Raw genomic sequence first — 17488 nt, 5'->3', positions numbered from 1 at the left:
TAACAATTTAATGCCTAAATTCATATGACCTGAATTAAAACAGTTTAAAATCTGAAAACATTTTAAATCATTAAGTGAAGATGTTTTGCTCTACAAAGGGCAAAAGTCTTGTGTATGAGGCCATAGGGAGAGCCAGCTGTCCTGGTGACCAGTGGCTGCTTTATTGATCTTAGCTAGAAAAGTGGGCAAAAGGTAACACTTCTCCTGGCCATTACAGGCTGTTTGTGAACAGAGAGCTTGAGGGAGGAAGTAGCAACAGAGTGATCTCTATCTCCTCAGAAAAATGAAAAATGATATGGGTTAAAAATGGAGACAAAGAAGAAAGAATATATGGAATTTCAGACAGCTGACTTAATCTGGGTCCTCCCCCACCCCTCCATCTCCTCCACCATCTTCTCCAGGTTCTTCTCCCTCTAGCCATTGTTGACCATGGTGAGCTTCTGTTTTGGAAGTCCAGTGGGACAGCAGAGCACGATGGTGAGTTCTTTTCCTACCCCTTGTCTTGTAGCATCTGAATGCCCCAGAGCACAGAATTCCAGTGGGCCCACAATGTGCAGGAGTTTGATGAGGCACATCATGAGGACAAGGTAAGTGTTATGTTTACAACTAAGTGGGGGCACTGACAGCCCCAGAGGCCAAGCTATCTGTTGAAACCAGAAAGAAGGCAGTGGTGTTCTAAGGCCCAACCAACCAAGGAATCCTACCATATCCTTTCTTATTCCTGGTATTTCCCTGTAGTAGCCAGCCTCTCACACTGAGAATGGTGACAAAAGGAAAGGGAAAAACAGAGTCCCCTACAGATCTTCCTTCCTGTCCTTTCCTTCTCATCAACAGGCCAGAGGCAGAGTGTAGGTAAAATGTGCACATACCAAGAAATAAAAATAACTGAGTTTGTCTTGTGCAGCATTTCCACTCTTCTGGTAAGAATGAAATACAAATGCACGCATGAGGTATGGATTATGAATTGTGTAATTTTGGTGATTTAGTGTAGGAGTTAAATGCTCTTGTATTTGCTTCTAAAACTCTCATTGCCCAATAGTAAAATTCATGCTAGTAATTATAATTATCAATTTTTCCTTACTTTAAAACAACATTAACTAGCAAATAAAAACAATACAAGTTGAGAGAGATGGGGGGGAAGTAGTTTTAATGGCAGTTTTTCCTATTTTTTGAAGGAGTCCTGTATTTTCATTTTGCATTGAGCCCTGCAAATCATGAACCTGGCCCTACTTGAAAGAAAAGGAGAATGAGAAGTCAGAGCTTAACCGTGGTAGTCCAGAAAGGTCAGAGCTTGCCTGTTGTGTCATTTCAGGGTCTGTAGCCATCACTCTCCTGTATCCTTCACTTATAGCCTTGATGTCTCAACAGCTCCTGAGCTCCTTATCTCTTGGCATAGAGAAGCTATGCTTACTTTGATGCTGGAACATTCCCTTTATTCCTGGTTTCAGTAGTAATTTAGCAACTTCCAAAGGGACATAGAGATATCTGGACATTTTGCATCCATCCATCCATTCATTGTGATATGCCAAGCACTTTTTTTTAAGATTTATCTCTTTATTTGAGAAAGAGAGCGCATGTACACATATGCATGCGTGCATGAGCAGAGGGAGGGGCAGAGGGAGAGGGAAAGAAGCAAACTCTGCAGAGCCCGACACTGGGCTCCATCCCATGACCTGAGACCACCACCTCAAGATGAAGACCTGAGACAAAATCAGGAGCTAGAGGCTCAACTGAGGTATGGATTATGAATTGTGTAATTTTGGTGATTTAGTGTAGGAGTTAAATGCTCTTATATTTGCTTCTAGAACTCTCATTGCCCAATAGTAAAATTCATGGGCTACACAGGCGCCCTGCCCAGCACTCTTCTAATGAACTGCTATAGACTGAATTGTGTCCTCTCAGAATTCATATGTTGAAGCCCTAATTCCCAGTGTGATGATATTTGGAGGTGGGGCTATTAGGAGGTAATTGGACAAGGTCATTAGGATGTGATCCTCAGGGAGCTCACTTTCTCTACCTCTCTGTCTCTGTCTCCCCACCTCTCTCCTTTCCTGTCCTTTTACAAGCTCGCTCTCTCTTTGCCACATGAGGATACAGCAAGAAGCCAGGAAGAGAGAATCACCAGAACCCACCCATGCTGGCACACTGATCTCAGACTTCCTAGCCTCCAGAATTGTGAAAAAGAAATTTCTGTTGTTTAAGCCACCCAGTCAATGGCATTTTGTTATAGCAGCCCAGGCTGACCAAGCCATGAACAAATGTGGCTCCTGTCTTTGCGGGAGAAATGGACATCAACAAAATGAACACAAAATTAAATACAAAATAAAATTAGAAAATGCTATAAGGAAAAACAACAGAGTGCCAAGGAAAAATATAAGGGTGACCTGATTTAGACTGGGGTATCATGAAAAGGTGGTGATGATGTACAGAACGGTGCTCCAGGAAGAGGGAATGTGTGTTAAAGTGGGAAGCGTTTTGTGTGGAGCAAATGGACAGAAGGCCTGTGGAAACAGCAGGGGAGGACTGTGGTGGCATCTTCTTGTGCTTTTGTTTCTTAACTGCTGTTTCATTTTATACCTTCTCTATAGCTGTAATTATGTGTGGTAGAGCAGGTCTTAGTAAATGAAGTACAGAGTAACCGTAATTTCTGGACTCAATACCAAAGCACAAAATCAATGAAGTGCAAATGTCCATAGGACTTTGACACTTTGTGTTTGATTTGCGCCAAGTCACTTCTCTCTTTGTATATGAGTTATTACATCTTAGCATGACAGGAGCACCTTTAAAATGTGGGGCAGTGCAGACAAAGTCCCTGACTCAGGCCTCACAGAGAATGGAAGCTCAAGCAATAGCCAGTGTTAATAGATAGCCAATAGTAATATTATGAGGAGGTCAGGACTGAATGTTCGAAACCTAAACTGTCTTTTAACAGCCTGGGACCCATAGTTATGTGCTTATGAGTTATACCACATAACTTGGTTTATACTGAGTTTATGTGATACCAAACACTGTGCATTTGGTATCAGGATAAGCCACATATCCTCAGGGCTTGATCTGTCAAATGCAAGACCAAGGCCTTCAGTCCTGTTAACTAAACCTTGAATAATCCATTTAGCTAGTTATTTAACAAATATTGAATACTCACCATGTGCTGGGTATCGTTCTAGGTACTGGGGTAGAACATTATGTTATCATTCTGAAAGTAATGCCTGACTTCCTGCTCAGTCTTGGAAACCACAACACCAGTTTTCATTACAAACAAGGGTTACACGTGAAGACCAAGAGTTGAACCAAATTTTATACCCATTGTTTTGATATATTTTCTGTAGATGTCTGGAATGTTTTTCTCCCATGTACCAGCCTGGCAAACTCCTCCTCCTTCAAGGGTAATTTTGAGTTTTCATTTGTTCAGCTCAGACTATCTCGATGCCCCTAGATAAAGCACCTCTTCTTTAATCATATCAAATTATCCACTCTTCCATTATAGAACGTGTCACATTGTATTTTGTAGTTTAAAAGTCACTTAAGAGCCATACACTCGGTGTCCCCCACACAGGAAGTGTTTGGTGAATTAAGAGTTAATAGAAAAGTAACAGTTTAACGAATGAGTTTGCTTAGTGTTGAGATGTGTACCTTAGACTCTCAAGTAAATTTTAAATACTTGAACATATGTAATCAAACAAGTTGTCTGTGAGCCTATTGCACTTGTACTCAATGGGCTACACCCAGCATTTCAGTATGAAAAAAGTAGTGGAAACAAAAGGGATCATATAGAGATTGGCAAAAATCACTCTCAATTCATGGAGGTTAAGTTGGATCTACTGAAACAAAATTTTGAAAAGAACCCAGCAGGTTGTTTTACAAACAAAGCTGAAAATGCCTAGAAATAAAACTTTAGACTGTAAGCAATATATTGAATCATTTAAGGAAGATTTGCAAATGAAAGCCTTTGACCAATTTCAACCTGCAGAAGAGTTTTACTTTCCATGTTTAAAAGAATGAATTGCACTTGCATCTCCTTAGGTGGGGCCTGTATTCCTGTGTTTGGCCACCATCTCTACTATTCCCTATTGCCTTAAGCTCTGCATTTATGTTCCTGTCTGAAAAGCATTCACATTTGGGTCTGGTGCCTTGCAAGTTCCTCTAGGGCAAAAAAAACTGTCCCATTTCAGAGAGCTCAGCTTAGCCTAAAACTGTTAGGATAATGCTATAGCTAATTAGGATGAGGAAAATTTTGTGACTTGGTATAGATCAGGATTTGGAAAGAGAGGACATAGGACACAAACACATATCCCTTCCCTATAATGAAACAGAAAACAGAAAAAAATCTAGATGTTAACAACTATAATTCTTTGAACTCCTAAAATCTTAAGAAAATCATAAGGCTTTTTAATCAATATTTTGTAATAGCACTGACTATTGCTAAATGAAATAATCTCTTAAATCTGTTAAAAAACAAAAATTCACTACAAAAATGAGTAAATGTTAAATATCTTACTGGCTTTATTCAATGATTCATGAATCGGGCAGCATCTAATCTGGCAGATAGCAAAGATTGCTGAGGAGCTATACAAAAAGAAAGACTTATAGGCAGAAGGGAACTGGAACAAGGAAATTATACTAGACTAAAAGCAGGTTGGTTATTACAAGGTTACTTTCTTTTCAGGGATGGCAAGGGGCTATGAGGCAGAATATCTAACTGGTGATGACTAGATGATTCCTGATTGACTGGTTTAAAACTCCATTTCTGGGAGAGCCAAAACTGTAATTAAGTCTTGGTTTGGTGATGTGGGGCCTACCATAACAGACTTCATTTGGGGGCCTGTTTTGTTTTTAACAATATGGTTATGCTTTGCTAGTTAAAGAAAGGGTGCTAACTAGGTGGAGTGAGAGGCCACGTTTGCCAGGAATGAAGCTCGCTCTGGGTTGGATGTCACCTGTGAGTGGCACCTAATGCAGACCAGCAAGGCACACCCACCAGCTCAGTGAATGGATGTTCAGCTTAACAATAACCCACAACCCTCGGACCAACTTCAGTGAATGGATGTTCAAAAAGGAGCCTCTGCAGCAGCCCACTGTCTGAACCACACAGTGCGGATCTGGTATCTGTGTTGTGGTCTTCCTTTCTCTTGCTGTCTCACCTGCCCAGTAGGAGTCTCTGCTCCCAATTTGCCTTCCTGGGGATACAACGCCATTGAATCTGTAGGCATGGAGCTACTCATGGTCAAGCAGCCCCTGAACCCTAGGTCCCCTCCCTCCTTCTTTCCCTCCTTTTGGCTCAGGCTTTGCTTTGGTGACCCATGTTACCCTGCTGATTCCTGATCTTGGCCTATGCTCCATTTTTAGGCTCGCTCTTCCCAGATGGGCATCCTGCTAACTGTCATATATTATCAGCTTCTGGTTGGTCTTAGATTTTTACTTTTATGCGCTGGGAAATAGGTTCTACCTAGTTCCTCTGTTCCTAACTGCACTGAAGTTCCATGATAGAAACCTCTCCAAAGATTGATACTGGAGTACTTCAGAAATGGTACTCAAATACTTAAGGAATGATACCAGAATATTTTAGAAATAATGCTGGAATACTTCAGAAACATCAGGGTACCATTGGGATTATAAAACATTCAAAGACAGAATAGAAACAGGATGATTGGGTGTTATACACAAACAATGAATCATGGAACACTACATCAAAAACTAATAATGTAATGTGTGGTGATTAACATAACATAAAAAAAAAAAAGAAACAGGATGATTTATCCAGGGGAGGATCACTTTTGTGCATTTTCCCGGGTATAACTACTTGATGGTAGCGTCTACAAGGCGGGGCCATGATGTGTGCCTAACTCACTGCACCTGGAGCATTCAGTTCTTACACATGTAGACATTCATAGAGTTGAACCTCACTGAGTTCTGTATTGAGTATACAGAACTTATTCACCGATCGGTATCAACTAGTGGGCCTTCTACCCCTGAGGCAGTACAAAGGGCAATGCTTTCATATGGGAGCAGAAGAAATTCAGATGGGGTGATGAGTACAAATAATTAAATGGTCATGACTCTACCATGTAATTATATTTCCTTGAACATGATCCTGGGTATTATGCTGAAGGCCTAAAATTAATCGAGAAGAGTTAACTCCAGAAAACCTAAATTCAATATCATGCAAGAAAAGTTGGACATAATAATAATAGCCACACTTTTTTTTTTTAATTGAGCACCCACTAAAAGTTAGGAACCATATTTGACATTTTATTCCTATATTACATTTTCAGACTTCACCAAAGTGCGGTGAAATAGAGATTATTATGACCATTTTATGGGAGAGGAAACATCCACTTCATAGAGGAGCAGAGATTCACACCCATGTCTCTCTAGTATGATTCCATATGCTTCTAGCTTTACCAGGTTGCCCCAATTAGATTTGCAATTCAAAAGCGGTGGCACTGGGAGTCAGGGAAGGAAAGCGTCCATCTGATTGTGATCCAAACACCGGAAAGGCAAGAAAGATAAAAATGAAGAGGAAGAAGGAAGGTAGAATAGAGGGCAAGATAGGCATTTGGGAACAGCTTTCACAAAAATAGAAGAGCAATTAAACTGATGTCTTCCAAAATGGTCTGGACTCACACACCTACAGCCCTGGCCGCTCTGTTTTATCTCATTAAATGCCTGGTTATGGATGGGCAGGTTTGCCATCTGTTTAAATAATAATTTTCTGTTCTCCATGAACTGAGCTGCAGTGTCGAGGACAATTAAAGCGTCACTGCCATCTCTCTCAGCGGGAACTCTGATATTGCAGGCCACCATGCCACCACCACCCTGACGTCCGCTCCCGGCTACACTCGCACCGCTTTCCCACCTAACCTGCCCACCAGAGCTAAGCTTTCCTGGCCAAGACGCAGGCTGTCCAAGTATGAACACCCACTCAGAAAAGAACAGAAGACAGCATAGGAATCGTTCCAGCGCCCTTCTTCTTGGCAACCCCTGAGTGATGGATGTGACTTCCTGAGAAGTTGAATGATAAGCTGTTTTCAAAAATTCCGTTGAAAATTGGTGGGCAATGATGGGGTTTGTTTGAAAAGTGACACGCTTGGAACTAGAACTGGGAAAGAAGGCAAGGGGCTGCCCTTCTGACAAAGGAAAGAGATCCAGGTTATAAATTCTTTGGGGACACCTTCAGAGAGGGACTAGAGCCGTGGCGGCATATGGAGGGGATGAGTAGGGGGTATTTTAAGTCAGGAAAGCATCAAACAGTGATAAGAAAAATAAAGGCTAATTTTTATTGGGCAATAACTGTGAACTGTGAACTGTGCGAAGTACTTTATTAATTAATCAATGCATCTAATCCTTATAACAACCCCAGGATATAAGTATTGTGATTATGAGTATTTCTGTTTTACAGATGAGGGAACTGACTTTCACTGACCTAGCTGATGTGTAGCTGAGGTGGAACTTTAATTCGAGCAGTTTGTCTCCAGGTTCTGTTTCTACTGGGACACCAGTAATTTATTGTCCAGATTAGAACACTTTTTGAAGTGAAATATGTTGTTCTTTGTAATTAAGCCAGTAAAACAAGCAAAAGTTGGGGCTGCCCAGAGCAAACTGCCCCGGGTAGTATAGTCAGCCTGCTCATGCTGCTCCCCTAGTAAGTCGAATCAGAGGATGAGCATATATGACAATGTCTCAGAAAAGTTTCTATTGACTGTTTCCTGGTACATTGCAGCAGTCTCAATTGTGCTTTAGTAAATAATTCTTCTCGAGGATCCAGACCCCTAATGCTGCTTGCCCCATCCCAGGACCTTTCTCAAAAAATACATCAAGATCCATTCAACTCTAGAAACAGGCAAACAAGCTTTGACAACACCATGAAAGGAAAGAATGGGTCCTGGCCCATTTACATGTCTTCTGAGAATTGGCACCTCAAACCCCATAGATTACTGTGTGTGTGTGTGTGGATGCATATAATATGTGCATGTATGCACATCTATATATGTATGCATATGTGTGTATATATATTTTTTATATTTGAAGTGTCCTTTTCATAAAATTTGCCATGTTGATGTTTCTTTTTTTTTTTTTAAAGATTTTATTTATTTATTTGAGAGAGAGAGAATGAGAGACAGAGAGCATGAGAGGGAGGAGGGTCAGAGGGAGAAGCAGACTCCCTGCTGAGCAGGGAGCCCGATGCGGGACTCGATCCCGGGACTCCAGGATCATGACCTGAGCCGAAGGCAGTCGCCCAACCAACTGAGCCACCCAGGCGCCCCATGTTGATGTTTCTTATTTTCCACTACATTTCAAATATGGGTTTGGGTTGTTCAGAAATATTTCAACAAATTGTCTAATGTCGATGCTTGTCACTTGTTTAGGGTTAAAACCGAGTTTGGATTAGGCACAGACTTTCTTCCTTCCACTATGACTCTGTACCTAGTACGTTCTACCAAAGATCTCTGTGGTCTACATAAGAAACCTCAGTATCTCAGAGTGAGCATTTACTAATCCTTAATCACAAGAAACTCATTGTGAATGAGGTCCAATGGAAGGAGAAAAAAGTATAACAGTATCATAAGCACAAACCTTATTACAATTTGTATCAAGATGTTTTAAGCTTTCTTTTTTGCTGAAATTCTTTTTTAAAAAATCTAAGTTCACTTACATTCTGATAAGTCTGTCCTTGCCCATGGGGTACTGATGTTCAGTCAGTTCATTTTGAAATTCTTCTGGCCTGATGCAACTACTGGCTTGGATTTTTTCCTTCTCTTTGGAGTGCCATCATCATATTGTCAGTGATTTCTTTCCATCATTAGATCCACTGTCAGTAAAGTGTAGTTGACGCAAAAGCCACACAAAAGACAAGAAATGAAGAACTCAAAATAAATTTATCTTAATATTTGTTTTCCAGCAATACAATACAAGCTATTGCATCAATAGAATGGTCTTTCCATTGCATAGAGATGCCAGGCAGTACATGAACTCATGACCAAGGACAATCATGATACCCTAATATCTGGCATTCCCGTGACCCTTCAAAGTGTCCTACCATAGAGCTTCTCATGTGAATGGTGGAGTCCTCACAAGCTAAGAGGAATTCATTGTGAGAACTTCAAATTGCAAGAATTGTTTGTAAGATGGTTGCAAAGACTGTAGCTTTTATGGATTAAATTGTGTCCCCTCAGAAGATATGTGGAAGTCCTATCCCTCGGTACCTCAAAATGTGACTCTATTTATAAATGGGTTCATTGCCAATATCATGAGTTCAGATGAGGTCATTAGGGTGGGTGCTAATCCAATGTGACTGGTGTCTTTATAAGAAGGGGACATTCACACACAGACATGCGCAGAGGGAAGATGATGCAGGCACACAGGGACACGATGGATAAGTGATGACTGAGGCAGAGATGGCAGGGACGCTGCCATAGCTAAGGAGCCCCTGGGGCTACTCGAAACTGGAAGAGTCAAGGAAGGCCCCTCCCCTGGTGGTTCAGAGAGAGCATGACCCCGTCAATACCTTGATTTGAGATGTCTGGACTCGAGACCTGTGAGACAATAAATGTCTGTTGTTTTAAGTCCCTCAGTTTGTGGTATTTTGTTATGATAGTCCTAGGAAATAAATACAATAGCTAACTAATATTTCAGTTCATAAATTTTGATTATAATACATGCTTTATTATGATGAACAACCTCTGCTGAATCATTAATTACCATCCTGTTTCAAGTAGTCTTACCTCAAGTAACCTAGAGACAAATAACTGACTATTAATTCTATTATGTGATGCCATTATGATCTACATCAGCACCTCGAAGACGTTCTAGGAGATGGCATAAGGTGACAATCATGAGAGTTCTGAAGGGGGAGGGAAGTTTCAAACAAAATATCTGTTTTGCTTGTCTGATGTTACGTCAGAAAGTTGATTCTAAGAAGGCAAAATCTGAGAAGAAAATTTTTTCTATTTTTTAGCAGCCATTAGAAGAAATTTCTCAAGAAAAAAACTCCCACAAAATGTGGGCCTTCATGAGCTATCTCATTGTGATACTAAATAGGGCAGTTTACTCAAAGCCCTAAATAATAATAATAATAAAATATGAAGAAGAAGAAGAAGACTTAATTGCTCCAGCATATTTTGCTTCTCTCCCATCCTAGCACACCTGTTCTTATCTACCATGTTTTATTGCATAGAAAAAATTTTAAGCAATCCTTTGCAGGGCAGAATATAAAACAAAAGCTACATGTCCCTATGTTATTGTCTTTCACAATTGTGATTGCAAGCTCAACCATGAAATTATATGATCCTTACATAGCAGAATCCAAGCCATGTCAGGTAGGTTTAGTCAGCAAACCCTAGTTGTGTATTTCACAAAGGAAGGAGGGCCAGGGATGTTTAGCAGATGAAAGGCAGCCTCAGACACTTGATTATCTCAGACCTGTCAATGATTCAAAATATAAGGCTCTACCTATGATCAACAGGGACCACTTTAACCTTTGGTTCTTGCACACATTGAAACCCATTTTAAAAATTCCCATTTATAATGTAAAATGAAAAATCAGCAAAGATACTGTGGGAGTGTGATTCAAGGGTGGTGTGTGGGAGGCTGCCCATTATCAAGAAAATCCTATTTGACATAAACGTATTTCATTTACCTCTGTGTTGGTATCACTCTACACAGGCCATAGCAATATATTAAGTGGTGCCTTGGCCTGGGTTTTCCTTTGCTGAGACTAGACAGGGCTTGTGTGCAGGTAGTTGGTTTTTAGGGAAGTGATCCCAGGAATCAGGAGCGAGACACAGGGAAGAGTAAAATAAGGAGGAAAGGAAAACCAGTACAAGAGACTGTTCTCAGATTGGCTACCACTGAGGTCAACAAGGGCTTGAACCTGCCAGGACTTTCTGAGGTGGCTGTTGAGATGTGGCTCAGCACTCTCTGTTCAGGAGAGGGGCGGGCAGGGCACTGATCCTTCGCTTGCTCCTTCCCACTTACCAGGGTCGTCCTGTGTGTCATTAGCTCTCTTTCAATCCCAGGCTGTGTATGTGTGAGTGCCAGAGAGATTCCCCCAGAACTCCCACCTCACAGCATCCGAGCAGTTCCAGGGAGAAAGCTAGAAGTCTGAGGTCCATCTGAGATGGGTTTCTGGCATGTTGTGTCTGTGTCAGGGCAGTGGTAAGTGCGAGGGATGAGCCTTGAAGACAGGAGGCCCTGGAGTACCTCAGGGGCCAGCGTTGGCCATACTTTGCACTGCCCTAACCCACTTGTGCTCTCCATTAAGCCTAAACCATTATCAAGGCTTCTAGGTGGCAGCCAGCCACATTCTGCAAAAAAACCTTAGGTCAGGAAGGTTAATGCACCAAGCTATATCTAATCAGCTACTAATCATGAAACTTGAATTAATGATCACTGTCTCCCCACACTACTGGTCATTCTAGGTTTCCCTCATTCCTGCCCAACAGCAGTTGATCTTGGTTGCCTTTCAGGTGGGGAGACACAGACCATCATCCCTAAAAGTTTCAGTCCCTTGCCAGGTGCCGAGCCTGCCCAAGGTTGCTATGATTGTCCAATTACAATTATTGATAGGCCTGGAAGCAGTGAGAGGCATTGAGACAAACCCCCTAAGTTCTAGATGTGATGCTTTGTGCCTTCACAGTGTCATAGCAGCTCTTGCTGTTTGTGGGAATAAGGGTCACTTGCCCCTCCAGTATGGCAATTCCTTTTTTGGTCTGCTGCTTTGTTGGCTTGATGAACCCCAAATAACCAGGCAGCCATCATAGCCTTAGTTGAGTGGACCCTTTACTGTGTCCCCAGGTGGAAATATTCCTTCCTGACTCCACAGAACCTAAAGTAGCAGAGATGGGGGTATACATTCCACAGGTGGGACACAGGAGCCACGGTGAGCAACCAATCCTACTTCTACCCCTTGAGTCCAGGTTGTTTATTGGAGGAACACAGGTCTCTTGGGGAAAGATTGTGGCTATATTTATTGTGTGTACTTTTCATGTCATGGCAGGGGCCTTTCTCAAGGGAACCGACCTTTCCTTTAACCCAGGGACTCTGGATCTGTGAACTGCCTTAGATCCAAAAACTGGGCAGGAGATTCTGCATTTTCATTGCAGTGCACATTCAGCCTTCTCCCCTTTAAATCTCATATTTTTCCCCCATGATACCAGTCAGCTCCTCATCTGTCTTATCACTCAGAAAACCATGGCTCAAGAATTACTACCATTATGCAGGTGAATTTCTTGGTGCCCACAATGATGATTATGCCCATCTTACCTCTTTTGGTTGTGTGCCACCAGCAGGCCTCTGCCTTTCCAGAATCCTGACCTCTCTATTGAAACTAAGTACACAGCATCACCTACCATTAACTCTGGCCTACAAAGAGCCACCACTGAGCTTATGAAAGAACCTGAGAGTGGCTTCTCTGTCTCACATAATAACTGTATTCTAATATTTCCCTATCCTTGAGACTTCAATAATCTATAAGACAGTTCCACCATTTTCTACTTCATTTTCTCTAAGCCATCAATATGTCCAGACTTGAAGAACCATTCCATCTCTATATTAGAAGCAACTCCAGGTGTCCTTGCTGGGACACTAAACCCCACGTCACAGGAGAGCATGCCCATGTCATGATGTCTTCCTTATAAAATATTATAGTTGACCCTTTCCTATTCTAATACCTGGAAGACCCATTCCCATATATGTTTCCCTGGTTCCCACTGTTAAATATTAGTTGAATCTTGCAATTCTCTGGGTGTCTGCAAATTTCTCCCAGAGAAGGAACTGTATTTCTCAGCCAGGCCTGTGCTACCACCTATAAGAACCAAAGAGAAGAATCAAGAGATCTCGAGGAGGACAAGCAACTGGCCCAGGTGAGTCTTCTCAGGGTCTCTGGGCAAGAGAAAGCTGCTGTTTTCTAGGAAGAAAAAGCTGCTTCTGTTGGCCTAGAATCTGGAAGTTCAGTTTGGTCAGGCTCGTCCATGCAAGTGTCCCCATCTTAGGTCTTAGGGTCCCACTCTTTCCCTCTCAGGGCTCCTAAGTCCTGATTTTGCATAGGTGACCGATTGAGAAAATATATTGTCTCCTTTTTGTTCTACTATTCTTATAATTAAATCCTCAGCTTGATTTTCCACAGACTCTGCCTTATAGCTACAAAAATTAAGATATCTTAAAATGCTCGCAGGGAGACCTGATTTGATAGTATATTTTGAGTTGACGATTTGGGGTCATTTTCTTTATAAAATATATTCTTGATAAAATTTTCTTTATAAAATAAAACCAGCCAACTCCACAATCTTATGATGATCTTTGCTCTAGTACCATTCAAGTGCCAGAGGCCAAGTCTTCAACTATTAACTGTACCATCTTCCCTCTACCAGTTCCTGAGAATCTTAGGAATTGTGATGCTTACTATAGGCCAGGAATATCCCCAGGATGTCTATGTCAGTAACATAGCCTTTATCACCATCTAACTGGGAAGGATCTCAATCCAAACCCCATTTTTTCCACTTGCAAAACTTGAGTTTTCTTGTCTGAGTTGCCCCCAGAAGGACCCCAGAAAACAGAGCTGGAGCCAGGAATTGTATATAGGTAGTTTATTTTAGGAAGTGATTCTAGGGCGAAGGAATGGGGACTGTGGATGGTGAACTAAGGAAGGTATTCAAACCAATGTAGAAGAGAACTCTCCTGTTTGTTACCCTGAGGGCAACCTTCCCTCAGGACCCTCAGAGAAGCCTTGCAGCATTTGCCTGAGACTCGCCCACCTGAATGGTAGAAGAAGATAGCATTACCCACACCTTTGACCAAGTGGTCAAGAGCACTGACTACCTTATATCCCCAGGCTGCTGATGTGTGGGTGCTGGACAGTTTCCCACAAGCAACTGTGCTTTCTTCAAAAAGTTCCAGGGCAAAAAGCCAGAGATGTGTGGTGCAGTGGGACTGAGTCCTATCAGCTGGCTTCCATAGCAAGGGTTGATGGAAAGGTTGGCTGAAAGGATGTGAAACAGGGCACAACAGGTGGTGAACCTGCTTTTAAGAGTTAGGTAAGAATCTCTGGGCCAGGAACCAAAAAAAGGGGGAAAAAATTGAAGAAATTTCAACAGATATTTTATACAGTAGGTTTTGGTTTTATTTATATATATTACCCATGACTAAAACTAAATTTTGCTGTCTTTTGCTGAAACAAAACTCACATACTATTCCCCAATAAATGTTTTGCTAGAAATAACTGAACCAGAATTTAAATGAAGTATCATGAATTCTCTGCAAACTGACTCTATCAGTAATCAAATTAAAAGACAACCATACTTCCTGATGGTACCAAATTAGAAAAAGATGACAAAAATCCTAGGTTTACTTTGTTTGTAATGTTTGATCAGGGAAACAGTATCAGCCTTTTTTATTATATGAAATAATACTGATTTCTCTCCCTAGTCAGGGTCCATTCTCTCCTTTCCAGGCCTGAGGGTGGCCATCTGCTTCTTCCATGCCTGTGTCTAGCATTTCACACAATCTAGCGTAAATTCTCTGGATTCCAGAACCGTGAAGGTGATAACTTTGCACAGTGCCAAAGGGAATTACGTATTTGCAAATGCAGAAAGAATTTTATACTGTGAACTTTTGGGGGATTATTACATCATGTTATTAAATGAATTAATGTATGCAAAGCATTTAGAACAGTGCCAAGCACATAATAAGAGCTCAGTAAATGTTAGCTTTATCATGATTGTGATCATGATCAGCATCCTTCCATGGAAGCAGCCAAATCTCACAGAATAAGCACTAGTTTGGGGGTCAGAAGACTTAGTCTGTAATCCTGATTTTATCATTTATCAGTCTGTGGCTTTGGTAGAGCCATTTAACCTCTCTGAGACTCACTGTTTTTATCTCTAGAAAAAGGATAATAAATTCCATTTCACGGCGTTGTTATGAGAGTGAAATAAGGTAAGTGACTTATGGAACTCCAACTGCTATCACAGGGTGGGGATTGACAACAATTGTGGATTCTGACCAGTTCCCTGTCACTGTTGATGCTGGTGGCTAAGAGTGGGGGCCTGGACTCTGCGAAACTCCACGTCACTCTGTTTGTCTCACCCTCTGACTCTTGATTTCATGTGTACTATATACTTCTTTGAATTCCATTTACTTACTTGGTTCCTCAACCTCTCCAGACAAAACAAGTATCCATGTCTTTATTTACAGAATTCCTCCTTCCCATTGAAGCAATGTGAGATTTAATTTTAAATAATCCAACCAAGTGAAGGAATTATAACCTGTTTCTTTTCTTACATCTTTAGTCTTTTTTTGCACTTTCCATATTTTCTAGAATGAGAATACAATTATTTATACTCAGAAACAATATTTAATAAAAAGGAAATTCAAAGGCCAACATGCATTTCATTCACATGTGTGAATTTCGAACCAGAAATTTAGAGTAACATCTAAATCTCTGCAGATGAGACACTGTATTACTTTTGAATGGTGCAAACCTGTAGAAGGCCCAGCAAGAACACACTACAAGCAGATTTTTATTTCTGTAAAGAAAAGAAGTGACTTTTAGAGTGAAATTTCAAAGGATATTCGGTTTATTTTCTCTCTGCAATGTGTAACTAAATCAGGCAGCCTACTGCCCCAGGGGTAGTCTTTTCCCTCAAGTTTTGCTCAGGTTTTTAGATTGAGTTATTCAGGAATAACCCTTTTTATAAACTGTGAGATGAGTGAACAGTAAATATAAGTTTGTAAAGGCTGACCGTTTGGGGTTTTGACTGTCAACACAAGAAATACAACAAGGTGGTTAATACAAAAGGTGAGAAGGCAGCTACCAGTCCCACTCTGTGAAATATTATGGTTGTTATTGCCTTTTGTGTGATCTTCCTAAAAGACAACAAAGTACTGCCTGATTAGTTGAAATTCTATTAAGTGGAGATCCAGGCTCAAAATGAGGGCCAACGAAGACCAGGTAATATCTAAAATTTGACAAGGCCAATGATCCAATTGAGCTTACAGCAGTTAACTAATAAAATATTCCATTAATGGCTGGAAAGACTATTTCTATTTAAAGTCTGTGGAATGAGCATTGAGACAAAAGCTATAAAATTGTATTTTTTTCTATCCTTTGCTGGTTGTGTAAGGAATTTATTTAGCTATTCTTTTGCCTCTATTGCCAGACCTTTAAAATGACAATGGCAAAAGCCATCAATTTCCAGTGACTATAAAAATCTTTTGGAAAATGTGAATAGTAATTTTTTTTCCCCAAGTTTTCATGACAACACCTTAAAAAGTAGACTTAGTGGTCCTAGCAAACGTGAGCTCTGAGGACAGACCTCCTCAGACAAGTAAATTATTATTTTAAACGTAAGTTACCTTTTCTGTAAAATAAGAATACTGAAATATATACCTTGTAGCACTTTAGTATTTCACTAAGTGAGGTAATGGCAGGTGACTGAAATGCTTATTATTATTATTATTATTATTATTATTATTACTATTTACTTGTTCAGTAACATGCATTCATTGACCACCATTTCTAGAGACCACGATAAAAGCTGGACACACAAAGTCAAATAAGGTACAATTCCTGTCTTTAAAATGTTTGCTCCCTAATATATCAAGACATAGATCTATTCTGTGGACATATTTGTTGTAGTTCAGAGTTATTGCTATATATGTGATTATGTATATGTATTCACACATTTATTTGTGCATTCTTGTGATACTGTGTATTAAAGTATAGAACTGGAACCCCTTAGAAAAAGTAGTTCCTCCCAAATCTCTTGTCATTCATGAATGGAGAATCAGACCTTTCCAGTAGAGAAGCACTTCCACATTTTCTTTGCTGATTATAAACTCCTTCACAGTTATTCTTTTTTTTTTTAAATTAATTTATTTATTTGGGTATAGTGTTCCATGATTCATAGTTTGCGTATAACACCCAGTGCTCCATTCAATACGTGCCCTCCTTAATAACCATCACCAAACTAACCCATCCTCCCATCCCCCTCCCCTCTAGAACCCTCAGTTTGTTTCTCAGAGTCCACAGTCTCTCATGGTTCGTCTCTCCCTCCAATTTCCCCCCCTTATTTTCCCCTTCCTACTATCTTTTTTTTTTTTTTAACATATAATGTATTATTTGTTTCAGAGGTACAGGTCCGTAATGCATCAGTCCTACACAACTCACAGCACTCACCACAGCACAAACCCTCCCCAATGTCCATCACAGGCATCCCATCCCTCCCACCCCCCACCACTCCAGCAGCCCTCAGTTTGTTTCCTGAGATTAAGAATTCCTCATATCAGTGAGATCATATGATACATGTCTTTCTCTGATTGACTTATTTCGCTTAGCATAATACCCTCTAGTTCCATCCACATTGTTGCAAATGGCAAGATTTCGGGGGTTTTTTGATGGCTGCATAATATTCCATTGTATATATATACCACATCTTCTTTATCCATTCATCTGCTGATGGACATCTTGGCTCTTTCCATAGTTTGGCTATTG

The 17488-nt window shown here is 40.7% G+C and overlaps 1 long non-coding RNA gene across 1 annotated transcript; it reads left to right on the top strand.

Annotated features, from left to right (window-relative positions):
* Window positions 1–377: 377 nt before the first annotated feature.
* Window positions 378–6819, top strand: LOC116648514. The gene is made up of 4 exons (XR_004302536.1): window positions 378–401; window positions 509–587; window positions 1176–1283; window positions 6797–6819. It is a non-coding gene; the product is annotated as an uncharacterized LOC116648514 (long non-coding RNA).
* Window positions 6820–17488: the final 10669 nt, after the last annotated feature.

Source organism: Phoca vitulina, unplaced genomic scaffold (assembly GCF_004348235.1).
Source record: "Phoca vitulina isolate PV1807 unplaced genomic scaffold, GSC_HSeal_1.0 scaffold44, whole genome shotgun sequence".
Classification (NCBI taxonomy): domain Eukaryota; kingdom Metazoa; phylum Chordata; class Mammalia; order Carnivora; family Phocidae; genus Phoca; species Phoca vitulina.
This window is presented reverse-complemented; position numbering and strand designations above follow the sequence as displayed.